This window comes from Phodopus roborovskii, unplaced genomic scaffold (genome assembly GCF_943737965.1).
Source record: "Phodopus roborovskii unplaced genomic scaffold, PHOROB, whole genome shotgun sequence".
Taxonomy (NCBI): Eukaryota; Metazoa; Chordata; class Mammalia; order Rodentia; family Cricetidae; genus Phodopus; species Phodopus roborovskii.
The window spans coordinates 2,086,152-2,100,607 of NW_026126603.1; the positions used below are offsets into that span (position 1 = coordinate 2,086,152).

Below are 14,456 nucleotides of genomic sequence, written 5' to 3' on the forward strand. Positions count from 1 at the left end.
TGGCCAGGGAAACAATTTGATGTAAGAGAGCCAGAGAATGAACATTAGAATTTAGAATAGAGATTCTTGATTTAAGTCTCCAACTGTCCTTTCATGAGGGTGGGGAGAAAAACCCGGGTCATGGGTTCTGAGCCTTCAGTTGGTTGTGTTTGTGTAATTATAACACATTCCTTTTGGGTTTTCTTCCAAAAGTATTTGGCAGGAATGCAATTGTCTGGAGAGAGAGATAGAGAGGGAGAGAGAGAGAGAGAGGGAGAGAGAGAGACATAGAAAGACTTAAGAGACACAGAAACAGAAAAGACATCCAGAGACAGAACGACATAGGGGCAGAGAGACAAAAAAAAAAAAAAAAGGCACACATATACGAAAGCAGAGACAGAAAGATGAGAGAGAACACACACAAGCAGGTGCATAAGGAATTTTACATTGTGGACCCAGTGAATTTGCATCTGTCACCTTCCATTAGACAGGTGACAATTTTTCTTTCTACCGTCCTGTTCTTCTTTTTTGGGTCCCCAAGCTAACCAAGGAAAAGCAACACAACAGAGGGCCCTGCCATCTGACCTAGGGCCCCCATCGCTCATCTCCATCCACTAGGGCCAACCAGAGCAGAATGCTCGGAGGGGCATGGTCGGACACTCGGGGCGTGGCCTGAAGCATGGGCGTGGCCTAGTGATGACTCAGAGGCTTCGCCCCGCCCCCGGCCCGCCCCGCCACTTAATTCTGACGCGCGGGGCCGCGGGGTGTGAGAGCCGCCCAGAGCCGGACGGGCTTCGGAGTCGGCGTTGTAACCGCCGTCGGAACCGCCCTCTCGCCACCTCGGCGGTCAAGGTGCCGGCTACCTCCGCAAGCGGCGGAGCGCGCTGGGGAGCAGCGCGCCTTTGTGCGAGGTAGGCTGGTCCCACACTTACTTCGCACACAAAGACGAGGGGCTTGCGAGGCGGCCGCCCGCGGGGACACAGCAACGCCTGCCTGACCCCGGCCCGGGGGACCCTGTCGTTGGCAAGCAGCACGGGGTGGGTTCGCGGTCCCTCGGGCGCAAGCGGGCGGCGGGGAGCCGGGTGGCCCTGCGCTGCCTGGGAAGGTCGAGGGTGCAGGGCCCGGGCGGCGGTCCCGATGGAGGGGCGCTGGGGCGGAGGGGCCCCTGGAGAGGAGGCGATTCCGGGCTGCTGCTCGGCTCATTGTTGTATCCTCGGCCCTGCAGACCCAGACCCCGAGACCCTGGCTGCGACCGCTGCGCCGCCTGCGGCCAGATGCCAGCCAGCCTTGCCTGCCTGCCCCGGCAGCAGGATGGGGTCAGCGGCCCGACGCCAGCTCCTGCCCGGCAGACAAAGGCGGGGTCGCGTTGCTTAGAAAGGTGGTGGTGACACTGTTTCCTTTCTGCAAGTAACTTTTCTGCTTGCCTCTTTGAGTCCGGTAACCCCAGGAGGTTGGGTGATGTCTACGCACAAGAAGTCCCTACATTTTGTTTGGGTTCCGTGATTGGCTCCTGAAACATTTCTGGATGACTGGGGAGGTAATCTGATGCATTAGAGCCAAGTTTTGACATGTGTGCGGGAAGTGAAGCATCCCAGCCCTCTTTGAAATTTAGAGGGCTCCTGTCGAGAGGATGAAGTGCAGACACCAACCACACAAGTTCCTCCTCAGAAAAATTTTTGTTCAGGACTGCTAACAGAAGTTACTTGATTAGAATGGGCGTGACACTGAAGGGACTAACATAAGAGCAGGTGAGGTATGTTAGACTTTCTGAATCTGAGCTTTCTTGCTGACAGGTAGGTGTCTTTTTCTAGACATGCTACTTCTCTATCATTTGGAAATGTTAGCTGTTAAAGTTGCTTTAAATCCCGCCAAAGGCGCTGGTGCCCGTCTAGAGAAGATTCCTTAGTGCTTGTAGTTTCAGGCTTTACACTTCCAATTATATAATGTATACATTTGTGAAAATTTCAAAAAAGAAAAAAACCAGTCATGTGGCCATCACTCAAACATGCCCTGAGGACGAAGGCATGTTTGCTTCATTCCTGGTGTGTTTGTGTGTATGTGTAGACTAAGTGAACACATTACTAATTTCTAACCTTTACATTTGTCCAAAATATGACATTTAATACTGTAATATTCCTTTGCCACTTTCACAGAGATTTAGGCCAACAACTTGTTTGGGAATATATTTTCTCAGAGTCTTGCCAGTAACTACTTATTCAGAAGGGAGGGATTGAGAATTGAGAAGGAAAATAATGTGATACATATATATATATATATATATATGTATATGCATATGCATATATATATGTATGTATGTGTATATATATATTCCTTTAATTTCAGGAGTAGCTTGGGACTGACTGTTTAAAAAGCAAATAAATCTTGTCCTTTAAAAATATTCTGAGATTCATGAGAAATGAATGATGGAAAGAGTTGCTCAGATGCATCCACACATGCTTCAACAGAGAGTTGAGAAAGTAAAGTAAGTTTCTGCTGTGCAGTGAGGAGTTTTGGCTGTCTAAAAAGCCATTCAGCTACATATTTGGCCAGTGAACATGTTTGTCATTACTTTTATTTTCCCCTTATAAAAATTTTGATCTTTGAGTTCTCTAATATGCAAAGTAGAAAGAAGCCTTTGAGATAGCTCTTTAGAAGCAGAGTGCTGAGGAGATGATGCAATAGTGTTTGAAGCCAGGAGACATAAGGAGGAAGTTGTGGCTGTGTGCTATCAGGTACATGGTTTTGCTGCTCTTCCTCCCATTTGGAGTTTGCATGCATATTTGGAGTAGTGGGGCTTTGGGCGGCATGAAACAACCGCCAACTTGGAGCTCAGGTCAGAATTTGGAAGTTCTGTTCTGTTGTCATGCAGGATGAGAGCCAGTATCAGGACTGGAGAGTCCATTCCCCAAGTGGCTTAAAGGCTTGTTTTGTGCTTGAAAGACAAGCTCAGAGAATTGAGTTCTCTGACCTGTAGGGAGCCAGGTGCTGCCACTCAGGCATTCATTGCTCTGACCCTTGTTTAAGGTGCTACAAGTGAAGATAGGCAGGGTCCTTACTGGTTTTTTCTGCAGTGGTCGAGGGTAGAAGTGGGCACAGGTGAATATTGTGTCTTAGTAATCGTTGTAGTGTCTAAATGCCCCATCCATCCTTCTAGAATTCAGTGTGTGAGACCGTTTTCAGAAACTGGACTTAAGGGTTTGGTTCAGTGACATCTGGATTTTCAGACATTTGTGGAAATCCATATTTCTAGAAATATGTGCTGAGTCTAGGAAAAGTGCTGGGGAGAAATTGACCAGCTTTGGGGCTCAGTGACCCTGCACTGAGTGGACTGAAAGTCTATGTATGCATCTATAGCTTTGCCTAACTTTGGCATGATCCCACAAGAACTTCCTTCCCATTTCCTTATGTCATCCCTTGTCTAATCTTCGCCTGTTTGTTTTTTGCTATTCCTGCTTGAAGCAATCTATTTTCTCTTTTTCTTTCTGTGGAGAAGTGCTGGGTCTTCCATCTGAACTTTTCCTTATCCCTAGTAATTGTGAGAATGCACTTAAAAGAATGGATGCTTGCTTATTTTATCCACCTAGCATCGTGGGTTCTGTGCCTCAGCCCTGAAGGAAATACATTTATTTGGGAAGCTGGTTTGGGTTTCCATTTAGACATGGTAAATCGATGGGACTGCTTCTGAGGTTGCTGGGGAAGCTTTGTATAGATACTTAGGGGCCAAGCACTGAGTTTACTGTAGTTACCAAGAACAACGAGGCCCTTGCAGCAGCATAGTTAAGGGAGACATTTTAGGAATCATACAAAATGACCCCTACATTGTTTAATGACTTGTAGAGCAGCAGTAAATAGAAATTAGCACTTTTTGATTTATGCTGTTTTAGAAGGAATGATAGAAACCACAGGGCAGGATGGGAATTAAATTTCTAACCATGTAAAGTCTGTTGTGGCAGAGCAGACACTTGGATCTGGGAGTATGAGTTGACCAAGGCCTGCTGACTGGGGCTAGTTGAACTAACAGGTAGTCTGCTGTGTTTTGTCTAGAATTTGACTAGGATGTTGGGACAGTCTCTAGTGCAGAATTTAGGAATGGCTGAGGGATGTCACAGTATATTTGCATTGTCTTCACTGACGGTAAACATCAGGGCCAGTAGCCCTTGAAATCAGTTATAGTGACATGGTGTCCTGACCCACAGAGATTCTAAGAAATGGATACTGGTGTTACACAGTGATCAGCCAACTACAGCTGTATTTCCCCTCCTATTTCTGTAAATTCTAGTATAGATGAAGAGGTAGCTAGAGGAGCTTATGGGAAAACAGTGAGAAACTAGCTTTATAGTATTTCCAATGTGGTTGGTATACAGGAAAGACGAGGGGATAGGTTCAGGAGGGTTCTGCTTACATCAGAGGAACACGGCAGCTCTACCAAAGATGTCACTCAAAGTGGAGTATGTAAAGCTGGGCCTGTAGTTGATCTGCCCTCTGTAGTGGTGTGTGTGTGTGTGTGTGTGTGTGTGTGTGTGTGTGTGTGTGTGTAACACACATTTGTGTGAGGTCACGAGGGAGATGTGAGTTGGTATTGGTAACAGTAATCTATTCACTCTGCACTCGCAGGCATGGAGTGCTGGTAGAGTGTGCTGCAGGGATTAAGGAGAAACTCCTCCATCCACCCGCCTTGGGCAGCTGCTGATTAAGCCCTTGCTGGTCATGAGACACAGAAAGCTTTAGTTAGGGAATTTGTCGAGTCTTTGTAAGCTTCTAAGAGTGAATCATTAAATTTTCTCTGTAACAAGATAGGATACAGGTTACAGTTTGATGGCCTTTTAAAATACACTTAAAACATTTTTTATTATAGAGCACAAAGAAAAGGGTCAGGTGGTGATGCACTTCCTGCACAAATGTGAGAACCTGAGTTCAGATCCCCAGCACTCATGTAAAAAGCCAGGGGCAGTGTAAGCCTGTAATTTAAGTCCAGGGAGGCAGGGACAGGAGGATACCTGGGTCATGTACGTCATTGCTGACTACAGGCGTGGCCCTGAACATCTGCTATCTAGAGATGATTGCTTGACTGAAACTTTAAGGCTGTTGACTGGAAAGTCCCCATTTACCCCCTCCTTGGCCTCTTTCAACCATCATTTTTTCTTTCCTTTGAGTCTGTGAACTTGATTGTTAGGCACTTAACAGAAATGCCACCATGCAGCATTGGCCCCTCTGCGTGGCACCATCAAGGTTGTATTATACTGTAGAATTTCCATCTTTGTAAGGTCAAATAGTATTCTATTGTGAGTATACACCACACTTGTCCAAAACGCTTAATCTGTCGGTAGATATTTAGGTGTTTCCGCAAAACTTCTAGAAGAAAACAGGAAACTGTCATGACACTGGCCTTAGAGATGATTTCATGGATGTGACACACAGAACATAGCAAAAACTTCAGAAGTAAGTGGAAATCCCTTCTAAGCAAAAGCAGAACAGAGGGAGCTGCGAACAGGGTAGAAGGGCAGCCTACAGAATTAGTAATGATTTGCCAGCCAGTAATGATTTAGCTAAAGAGGGCTCATCTTCAAATCTGCCAAGAACTTCCGCCACTCAGTAGTGAAAAGCCCAATTAAAATGAGCTAGGGCCTGGAACCTGAATTTCACCTGTGGCCTTATAACTGAGAGTTTTAGTAAGGCAGCATGTCACATCCTGGCACAGGGATGCTTGGAGAGGGCAGGACTCTATCCCTCTCTTCATTTGGTATCTTTTCTCATCGTGTTCCCTGGAGAGTTGTAAAGATAATCTGGTTGTGATCTTAGGAATTCCATGTTGTCTTCTATTCCTGGACTCAGGTTTTGTCATTCTTCCATAATGAGGTGTGTAAGAGAGAGGGGCTGTAGAACCCTGACATCGCTATTCATAAGCATACACCCTCTGAGAGTGGAAATGAAACATCAGGTTTAAAGATGTCTGAGCCCAATGGATGCTAATGATAATGAGTTTTATAAGACTTGCATACTTGTAGCATAAAAACCCACAGTCTTAAGTGAGCACAAGTCATTTACAAGTGTCCAAGATAGAGATATGAGGAGTCTTGTGTCCTGGGCAAAGTTAAGAATGTCATTGTGAACATCTTTATGTAGGTATATAGTGTTCTCCCCCCCAACACACAAAAAAATTGGTGTCATTTGAAATAGGTATAACTGTGGTCATAAGTGTGACAAAAGTTCATTCTTAGTCTCCCTTTCCCTCCCCCTCTCCCTCTTCCTTTCTCTTTTATTCTGTGGTTGTACAGAGTAATAAATGTAGTGTGCTTGAAAGAGAGAAGCCAGATTCCAGCCAGGCTCGCCATAAATTAGTGCATGGTTTGAGGCAAGATACTCAGTTTCCTCCTTTGTAAGTGGAGATCATTCCAACTCCCCGTCGCTCACCATTACCTTCCTGTCTTTATACCCGATGTTGTACCCTGTGACTGTCAGCTGCTACTGTAGAGCATGCCCCAGGGTCTCAGAGCATGGGTCACTCCTTAGGAGATGGTGTAAGAAGGCAGGACTGGAATGGGGAGGAAGATGCGCTGTACTTCCTGTAGGTCCTGCTGTGATGGGCCTAGTTCAGTTATTCTATACTCATGAAACTGGGAACATCATAGACTAAAGTTTGACATGGACTGTGAAGGGTCTTGTGTTCTTATCTGTAAAATACAACAAATGCAAATACTGACAATATAAGTACTTCCAACTACTAACAGTTTTTTGTAGTGCCCTATGTAGTAGGCCTAATATTAAATGCTTTATGAAATTTGTTCATTCAGCATTTAGGAATACTGGTGTGTGCCAGTCCATATTGCAGGTCCTAGGGTCTGGGGACAGAACAGACCAAAGTCCCACTAGTTTGGAGTTAGTGTGCTAATGACTGATAGACAGTAAATAAACACACAGATGAGGTAGTTCTTCTGGCTGTGCTGCCAAGGAAACAAGTCTGTTTGGGGGCTGAACCTGCTGGAGAGGAAATGATGCTTTTGATAAGATGAGGGTCCTATTTTGAGTTTTGAACAAAGGGAACAAGTATGTAACAGACTCCAGGTTGTCTGGGTAGAGTAAAGGGCATGAGGTCCATGGGAGCTTGCTGTAGAAGGAACCATAAGAAAGCTAATGTGGATGGAGCAAGGTGGGCAGGCAAGAGGAAGGGTTCGAGATGAGGTCCCATGGTGAGGAAACTGGCTGACACAGAAGGCCATGGAAAAGTCCTGAGCAGGGGAAGAAGAGATGGTCATGCATTTTCTGTCTATCTCTCTACTGGGGGGAGTAGTGGTGGCTTCTGAGGATCCAACATAGACACAGGAAGGTCAATGGAAGTAGATACTCAACTACTCTAGTGACTGTGGAGATATGCTCTAGTGACTGTAGAGATGCTCTAGTGACTGTGGAGATGGTGAGAGTTAGGTGGTATATTTTGATGACAGGCCACTGTGACTTGCTAATGATTTGGATTTATATTGGCTAGTGAAAGAATCATGAATGACATCTGATTATGTGACCTAAGCCACCGGATGAACTATGATGCCATTTACTAGAAGAGAAAGATTGGGTGAGAATTATCTTTATAATGCACTGTAGCTTCTGAAATTGCTTTATTCTTGTATCACAGATAAGGAAGCCAAGGATTAGAGAAGCTGAGAGGTTGCCCTGGGAGAGGCTGGTAGTTGGGTTTAGATTGCAACTCAATCCCTGCCTTTTCATTTTGATTTTGCTCTGCTCTGTCTATATCTGAATGATGGTGGCAGATGGATGTGAAGTTTCATGTGAGCACTTGGAAATGCGTTTTTTTTCCAGTTCACCTTTGTGGTATTCTGTGTTTTTACAGTATGCTTAGTTGAGATATAATTTATATTTCATGGAATTTACCTATTATCAGCAGTTCATTTTCTTTTTTCTTAATTTGTAGGCTTGGCAGCCATCATTCCAGTTGAGTTTTAGATTCCACCATCAGTTCCCATTCCCATCCTCAGGCTTATGTAACCACAGCTCACTTTCTGTCTCCAGAGTTGTTTTTTTACCCCCAGAAATTTTGGACAAATGGGGTCACACAGTATAGCCTATTGGGTTGGCGTTGTTCAGCTACATAATGTTTTTGAGGCTCATTTCATTGTTTTACAATTCCTATACCATTTTGTTTGGTTGGTTTTTGTCTTTTTTTTTTTGAGACAGGGTTTATGTAACTCTGGCTGTCCTGAAACTCACTCTATAGATCAGGTTAGCTTTGAACTTAGAGATTTGCCTACACCTCTGCCTCCAGTGTGCTGGGATTAAAGATGTGCTCCACCACCACCTGGCTTTATAATTCATGCTTTTGAGGACCATTCTTGGCCTTTCTTAGAAGGATGTTCTCTGTGCTGATGGGAGAAACATCCTTGGCATGTACCTTATGTTGGCATTAATAAAAATGGTAGTTTTCCCAATGCACAGCTCTGTTAATGTTTCTTTTGTGATCTTCTAAAAGAGTCTGTGAGAGTGGTTGTGTGGTTAGTGCTTGACCAAGGAGGACTCTGGAGTTTGGAGAGACTAAAAAGCTTGCTCAGGGTGGTAAAGCTAAGATCAAGTTTAGGCTTTGTCCTTCTACCTCTTCACCATGCCGCTAAGCAATTCTGACCCAGTATTTAAAGCTTGCACATCTTTTCTTCAGGGAGGGCTGGGGCTTCCAGTAGGGAAATAGGCTTGCAGATTAATCTGAAGTTGTAGCTTTAAAAAAAAATGGTTGTTCTGAATTTTCAGTTTTGTGTTACCATATGGAGATTATGGGGGCTTAAAGTGGTCCTTTTGTGGGGTAATTTTCTTAGGCATAGCATCAGAGTGGCACCAGATTAAAAGCACATAATTATGCCATTAGGCAGAGCTTGCATGCTTGAGCTATGTTTTAAATGTGTTGTTTACCAGAAATACATTTTTTTTGTATGAAGTATCCTGAGGCTATTTATGACTTAGCTATTACTGGACAGAATTTAATTAGGCAGCTTACATTTTTAAAGATGATTATATAATTGCATTAGATATTAATGTTTTTTCTCCTCTTTGTGCCAATTGCATATTTAAACAGTTTTTTTTTTCTATCTATGTAACATTCCTATTAGAAGATCTCATATCCTGTATTGCAAAAGGATTCCTTATGTATCACAAGTAAGTTGTGGACGGTATTTTCAACCACCCATTCACACCAGTAGCTTGGTAAGGGCTGATGACATGTTTCTCTGGAGCAAGCACTGATGAGTCGTGACTGTTGTACATCAGGGAACTGTTTGGAATAAGGGCACACTTCATACCTAAATTTTACTCTTTGTTTTTGGCAAGACACTCTTTGCTAGTTCCACATCTTCCTAAGCTCCTAAGATGGAATTGTAGCATTGTTACACTAGCTTTTCAAAGATAGTATGCCTTCCATCTTTTAACTAGTTCAGAGTCACAGCTAGTGACTGCATTTCTTTTTAGAATGCCCTGTTTTAAGAAGAAGAAAAAACAATTTTAATTTAAACTGTTTTCCTTTGACGTATCTTGTTTGAACTTCAGAGAGTCTGCCAATTTTATTATTATTATTATTTTTTCTTAAAAGAGATTAGTGGGTGTGGTGCTAGACTCTGAAGTTGGTGAAAAAAGACAAAAGTCAAATCCTACCCTAACCTCACAAGGAGAGATGCTAGAGTGGAGGCTGGTTTAAGATGGAAAAGTCTGAGTACCTTTTTGGCATCACTTGTCTCCCGTTTTGTCAACATCCTGTGAAGGCGGGATGCTACCAGTCCTGCAATTTTTCACTTCAGGTCTGACTCCTCTGCTCCAAGCACTGACTTTCTGCTTTGTACAAGAATAAGTTTCAGACAAAACCCTGGGTTGCTATAAACTTATTTGCAAAAGTTTCTGGGTGGGGAAGATCTGCAAGTTTCCTCTTGGGGTATTCCCAGGACTGTCCCATGTTCTTTTGACCTTAGAGGCTTCTCCTGAGCTGGGCAGAGCATACCATCCTTGCTTATTTCTGTTGCTAGGCTCTATGCATTGCCTGATGGGTGGCTGAGGGTGCTGTTAACTGAAAACTCAGGCAAGATGTGGGCAAGCCCAGAAATCTGTGGAATTTGTCTAGGTCTTAACATCAGCCTCATTTCTAAGTAGTGTGACAGGAGCTTTATTATACCTGTTTCTCTGAAGCCAAGTCCACAGGCTGCGTGTGGTAGCTCTTCCTCTCAAGGCTTTAAATCCAGCACAGCTGTTCTTCCGAAGCACCTTCTTCTTTGTGCTGCTGGTATGTTGAGGAACCAGGCCACTTGTCTAATAGAATGGCCCACTTCCTGGACTGGACTGAGGTTTGCTTTGAACACTTGTTCCACTAGTTCCTGTGGACTGGAACTTAGCCCCACTGCTTCCCTTGGGTTGGTGGTCAGTTCTTTTGGCAGGGGATGATTTGTTGGCAGTGACATTTGCTTCATCTTGCATCATCCCAAGACGATGTCTGGCTGTCACTCATGGCAATGTGAACATTGATCATTGGTTTCTGTGTTGGCAGCTTGATCCTTCATTGTGAATTTCCCCCGATGACCTTTCTCCTAATGTTGTTAGCATCTATTGATGATGGTTGCTTGAATTAAGTATTTCATTAGAGATTGTTTGATGATCAAGTTCATAAGCATGAGATAAGACCTACAGTGACCAAACTCCATGTTGAAGTAGCTTAAGGACATTAGGGACTTAACAGAGAAAAACAGAGTGGCTGTGCTTTTCCAGTTATTACATGCAGTGTGTACTTCCTACCATTAAAGTTAATTGCTATTTGTACTGTCTTTATATGTGTTACTGTGTCAGGTTTATAGTAATAATAAATTTTGTTTATGTTGTTAGGAGCTTATAGCATAGGGTTATAGAGGTGCACTTCCATGTGGTGGCACAGACCATCATCCTCTATTTTCTTCAGTAACCATTTGTAAATTTCTGATGTGTTAAGGCCGTGTATGACCAGACTTTTCTTAGAAAAGGTAAGTCATTAGTGAATTAAAAATAATGGATCCGGAGAGATGACTCAGTTGGTTAACAGTGCTTACTACCCTTCAGACGGTTCAAGTTTAGTTCCCACAATCTGTGTTGGGTGGCTCACAACCATCATAATTCCAGTTTCAGAGAATCTAATCACTTCTTCTGGCCTCCATGGGCACATTACACTTGTGGCACACACAATATCCATGTTTCTTTTTAAATGAGGAGCATAGGAGTTGACCCAGTTGGTAAAGTTCCTGTTGTGCAAGTGTGATGGCCTGAATGTGATACCCAGAGGCTGTACAAAAGCCCCAAACATCAGTGTGTATCTGTAATCCCAGTGCTGGGCAGACAGAGAAAGGAGGATCATGGGAGCTCGCTGGATAGCCAGTTTCACTCAGTTGATGAGCTCCAGGCTCAGTGAGAAACTCTAAATATAAATAAGTTAGATAGTGATTGTGAAAGATACCTAATATAAACCTGTGGCCTTCTCATATACTTGTGCATGCTCTTGCATGTGTACACACATGCACGTGCGCACGCGCGCGCACACACACACACACACACACACACACACACACGGGGAAAATGATAAAAACTGAGATAATTTCGTTTTTGTTGGGAACCAGCAGTCTGCTGACCCCGGCCTCCCCCCCCCCCCCATGATGGGCGGGATGCTCATGGCCAAGTCTTCTCTATGTCATGACTTACTTGGCTGCTCAAGCTTTACCTGACTGCTAGGGACTCAGTTATGTACAAGTTTCCCTTTTAAAGCAAGCATGACAAGCACGACAAGCACACTTCTCTCTCTCTCTCTTGCCCTTTCTCTCTTGCCCCCCCTCCCTTGCTCTCTTTCTTTCTTCTCTCTTTCTCCTGCTTTCGGTTGGCCACCAGGCACTCCCCTTTCTCTCCCCTCTATCAATAAACGTGGGCACTGAGTCTTGAGTTTGTGTTCCTTAGGCAAGAATTATAGCAAAAGAACAGCAGTTTTAGTTCTGCCAAAACAGGAGAAATAGCAGATAGTTTTCAACTTCAGTGGTAAGAGTGGTTGGGAAAGATGGAATTCTGTGTTTCCAGTAGGACGTATAGAGAGTGCTCCTTTTAAAGGACCATGCCATAAATGAAATTATCCTACTTCACCAGCAAGCTGCACACTGGCCTTACTGAAGGGCAGGGAGCATGGAAATCTACTGGTTCCTCCTGTATGGATGACCATTCTCTTGGTACTGTAATGTGCTTTTGGAAACCACATTGTGACAAGATTCATCATTATGATGGTATTAAGAGTTGGGCATCTCTCCCACAGATGCAGTGTCTTAATGATCATACTTTTGACTATATACAATTGTATCCAGTAACTCTTGGCTCTGACCATTGGCATAAAAAAAGATGAAGTCTGGAGTGTTAAAAGAATTTGACATTGTAAAACGATGCTTACAAAAGCCACAGAAATCAGTAAGTCATGATTCCAGTCTCTATTCTTGAGGGGATAGGTGCAGTGCAATAAACTAATACTTTGATGTTCAAGCAGCCTTCCTGAGACCACACAGCTAATGATGGTAGTTTGTTGCCTAAAATCACAGTAGAAAAAGTGCTCCCTAATATTTGCATGCTAAATTTTAGCTTGTTATGCATCAGTTTTTAGACTTCTTATGAACTCATGATGTTGGACTATAATTGACCCCGTTTTACCAAAGCAGAGGCACTCCATAATCACCAGCATCACATGGATCTTGATTATACTAACTACAGAAAGTGTGCTGGTACCCATCCCATCATCCCATGGTCCTGCCTGATTGTTGGCCTTCCTCCCTCTATCCCTCTTACTATTTTTAATGTGAGCTTGTGTGTGTGTGTGTGTGTTTATGTGTGTGTCCCATGAACTCTGAGGATCTGTACTTTCTTTTTTTTTTTTTTTTTTTTTTTAAGATACTAGCTTTAAGTTTGGTCAGTGGAAATTGATGTGCTAGCTAGCAAGGGTAACTATTATTTAAATGGTCATTTCTCTCAGTTTGTAAAAAGACATTAAAAGAACCTTGGCGTGCTAGATGCTTCAAGAGTCTTAGTGTCTGGTAGATTTGAACTGATTGTATCTTATGATAAATGCATTGGGCCAACTCACAAAAATAAAATCCTCTGACCATTTTTTTATTTTATAAAATCCCCATTTACCCTTTAAATACAAGAAAGCATCTCCAGGGAATTGACCTGGGAACCCTCTGGGAACTGCTTGTCTCCTTCATCTCTTCCCTATTCCAGGCAGTTGTGGAGCCGAGGCTTCCTGAAGGTACCCCTGGGGAGGTATGTGGGTGGGAGATGGGGGAGGAGTTCAGGCCCTAAATCACCCCTCTGGTGAGAAAGGGAGGGAGAAGATGTCTGGTGTTGATTTCCTGAGGTTAGCCTTGCTTCCTTCAGGCTTCAGGCATCCTTTCTCTCTGCAGCTGGGAGTGTGTGCCCCAGAGCTGTTCCTTAGATGAGCTACCTATGTTACACAAGCACTCGAGGATAAGGGGAATGGAGAGGAGTGACCACTGGATGTGGTTTGTTCTCTGGTCCATGAGCAGCTTCATATAGCTTGTGATAAAATAGAAACTATGCTTGGCTTGCCTTCCCCATCCCCACCCCATGTGCTCAGAGAATACTTGTTTGCTTTCAGTGCCCCTAAATTACAATTCTTTGTACACTTCCTATTTCACACTTAATGGCTGAGACCCGTGACTCTAACAAGACTGTTGTTTTTTTCCCCTCTAGTCCATTTCTGCTAGAAACTAAGCAGTTTGTGTATAACGTCTGGAACATGTTGCACGCATGTGCTTTGTGGAGAACAGAGTGCATAGCTGACTAATTTCAAAAAATGGCCTATTTATAGCCCTTTCAGAATAATTGTCAGACACTTGGTCTGTGTGCTTTGCTAGCATCATGTGGATCAACATAGCTTTTTAAATGGAGATAAATTGTTTTTATGTGTGGATGACTCATTTGATAGTCCTCCATAAATTCATACCCAACCATGTCTCTGAAGTGTGTCACTGCACTAATACCCAGGGAGTTTTCAACAATTAGCATTGGATTGAATGTGGGATGGTGCTTTAGAGAACTCACAACTCTCTCTCTCTCTCTCTCTCTCTCTCTCTCTCTCTCTCTGTGTGTGTGTGTGTGTGTGTGTGTGTGTGTAAGGAAGGGGAGGGAGGGAGAGAAACAGAGAGTGACAGAGAGCAAGGAAGGGGAGAGAGAGAGAAAGAAATCCTATTCTGTTACTCCCCACTATAGAGCCTCTTACTGAACCTGGAGCTAGCCTAGTAGGCAGTACGCCCCAGCCACACACTTGCTTCTCCTTCCCCCACAACCCCCAGTGTGGATACAGGTTTATGTGTGGCTACATCCAGCTTTTTAATGTGTTGGGAATTTGAACTCGGGTCCTCATTCTTATGCAGTAACTAGTCTTACTTGCTAAGACATCTCCCCAGCCCTCATATTTATAAAGTGTG

General features: G+C 43.8%; 1 protein-coding gene across 1 annotated transcript in view; it reads left to right on the forward strand.

The window, feature by feature from the left end:
* The first annotated feature begins 728 nt into the window (after positions 1–728).
* Positions 729–14,456, forward strand: part of Fam107b (family with sequence similarity 107 member B) — a 68,758-nt gene continuing 55,030 nt past the window's right edge. Inside the window, exon 1 of the mRNA XM_051205789.1 lies at positions 729–890. The gene's annotated coding sequence lies outside the window, so the exon portion shown is untranslated. The remainder of the gene's footprint in view (positions 891–14,456) is intronic.